The sequence below is a fragment of the Megascapheus bottae genome, chromosome 4 (assembly GCF_031878675.1).
Source record: "Megascapheus bottae isolate mThoBot1 chromosome 4, mThoBot2.hap1, whole genome shotgun sequence".
In the NCBI taxonomy this organism is placed as follows: domain Eukaryota; kingdom Metazoa; phylum Chordata; class Mammalia; order Rodentia; family Geomyidae; genus Megascapheus; species Megascapheus bottae.
Genome location: NC_143512.1, coordinates 20,003,684 through 20,006,423, shown reverse-complemented (window position 1 = coordinate 20,006,423; position 2,740 = coordinate 20,003,684). Strand labels below are relative to the sequence as shown.

Below are 2,740 nucleotides of genomic sequence, written 5' to 3'. Positions count from 1 at the left end.
TGTTAAACTCATATGGAAATAGATTCAGACATAGTAAATGAATATCAGGGTCAGAGGGTCAGAAAGTTCACCAAACCAGAAACCAAAATAGCAGGAACTTCCTCATGCACTCTCTCAGCAGAGCATAGCCTCATGCTCTGTACACTGGACAGAAACAAAGACTGCATTTGATACTCAGTTATAGGATAAGACCTTATGGGGACTTCTTTGTCTTCCAGATGCATTTCATTATAAAATAAAATATAAACGATTATTTTAAAATGTAGTCATATAGGCAGGTTAATTTAAGTAACAAAATAAGTTAAAAAAATAATGCTTCAGGTGCTGAGAAGGAACGGCTGTTGGTCTGTGAGCTCCGGGGTTGTGCTTCTGCCTATCCAGCCGCTACCTTGTGAAGAGGAACCATGGCGCTCCGGGTCACGAGGAACACGAAAATTAACGTTGAAAATAAGGTCAAGGTCACCATGGCAGGTGCAAAGCGTGTGCCTGTGCCCACTGCAGCAGCTTCTAAACCCGGGCTGAGACCAAGAACTGCTCTTGGAGATATTGGTAATAAAAACAGTGAACAGCTACAGGCCAGAGTACCTCTGAAAAAGGAAGTAAAAGCTTCAGCTACTGGAAAAGTTGTTGCTAAAAAGCTACCAAAACCTCTGGCAAAGGCCTCTGTGAGTGTGCCAGAGATAGAACAAGAGCCTCAGAAAGAGCCTGAACCTGAGCCTGAGCCTGTTAAAGAAGAAAAACTTTCACTGAACCTATTTTGGTTGATAATCCCTCTCCAAGTCCAATGGAAACATCTGGATGTGCCCCTGCAGAAGAATATTTGTGTCAGGCTTTCTCTGATGTAATACTTGCAGTGAATGATGTGGATGCAGAAGATGGAGCTGATCCAAATCTTTGTAGTCAATATGTAAAAGATTTATGCTTATCTAAGACAACTTGAGGAAGAGTCTGTCAGACCAAAATACCTTCTGGGTCGGGAAGTCACTGGAAACATGAGAGCCATCCTGATTGACCAACTAGTTCAGGTTCAAATGAAACTCCGGTTGCTGCAAGAAACCATGTACATGACTGTTTCCATTATTGATAGATTCATGCAGAATAATTGTGTGCCCAAGAAAATGCTGCAGCTGGTTGGTGTCACTGCCATATTTATTGCAAGCAAATATGAAGAAATGTATCCTCCGGAAATTGGAGATTTTGCTTTTGTGACTAACAATACTTACACTAAGCAACAAATCAGACAGATGGAAATGAAGATTCTAAGAGCTTTGAACTTTGGTCTGGGTCGCCCTCTACCCCTGCACTTCCTTCATAGAGCATCGAAAATTGGAGAGGTTGATGTTGAACAGCATACATTGGCCAAATATCTGATGGAACTGACTATGTTGGACTACGAAATGGTGCACTTTCCTCCTTCTCAAATTGCAGCAGGAGCTTTTTGCTTAGCACTGAAAATTCTAGATAATGGTGAACGAACACCAACTCTACAGCATTACCTGTCATATACTGATGCACCACCTGGCAAAGAACATAGTCCTGATGAATCAGGGGCTTACAAAGCACATGACAATCAAAAACAAGTATGCTACATCTAGGCATGCTAACATCAGCATTCTACCACAGCTGAATTCTACACTAGGTCAAGACTTAGCCAAGGCTGTGACAAAGGTGTAACTTGAGTTGGAGTCCTATAATAATAGATGCAAATAAAATTGGCACCATGTGCTCTTTGTACATACTATACTACATTGACTGGATTTTTAATGAACATTGTGGCCATTTTTACTTTTAATAGCCTAACTCATTTGAATATTGTTACTTTCTATTCTGGGGTAACCTTTAAGTCATAGTAAAAGGGTAATTTTTTTAAAATCTTTTTGTTTTTTATGCTGCTTTTGTGTTACCAGGGACTCCAACTAATGTATATAATTGTCACTTACATGTTTATATACACGGCTGTTTTTAATGTACCTGGATTTTTTTAATATGGTAAAGATAGATATGATGAGCAAAGTCTTTTTGGAGACCTTCTTACCTATTTCTGTTTTTCAGACAAAGCCTGCTACTTTATCCCTAGTTCTCTTGTGTTTCTTCAGGTGCTTGCTGCTCTGCTTCTGTTTTCACCACTTTGTTGAGCTATCAACTTATCTTTTTTTTTTACCTTAATAAAAATCCAGTTTTCACTTTATATGTTTCTGTTTATTGGTTAGGAGACTAAAACAGGATGTTAATAACAAAAAGTTAATTTGCCCAACTTTTCTGAATCCTATCCGCTTAAAGGATATTGACAGATTAATATGCATCTAGTTTGCCTCTCCTCTCTAAACATCCATATATGTAAGTTACTGTGGAGAGTTTAATGGGTCCATATGGTACACAGCAATTTTCTTTCCAATGTGTAGGCCTTTCTATATTTATATATCATACTATGGATGTACTGTACATAATGTACACAGCTATTGCCCTGTTGACATTCAGATTACATTTGTCCATTGCCCATATAATTCTGCTTAAAGATTATACCTTGTTTGTTTGTTTGTTTGGTGGGTCATGGGGCTTGACCTGGCCTGGGCAATGTTGCTAAACTCTTCAGCTCAAGGCTACTGCCCTACCCCTGGGCCAAGCCCCACTTCCCATTTTCTAGAGATTAATTGGAGATAAGAGTCTTGGGTCCTTTTGTGCCAGGCTGGCTTTGAACCTTGATCCTCAGATCTCAGCCTCCTGAGTAGCTGGGAATTAC

The 2,740-nt window shown here is 39.6% G+C and overlaps 1 pseudogene; it reads left to right on the top strand.

Moving 5' to 3' along the window:
• Positions 1 to 404: 404 nt before the first annotated feature.
• On the top strand, positions 405 to 2,005 carry LOC150064135 (G2/mitotic-specific cyclin-B1 pseudogene; annotated as a pseudogene).
• Positions 2,006 to 2,740: the final 735 nt, after the last annotated feature.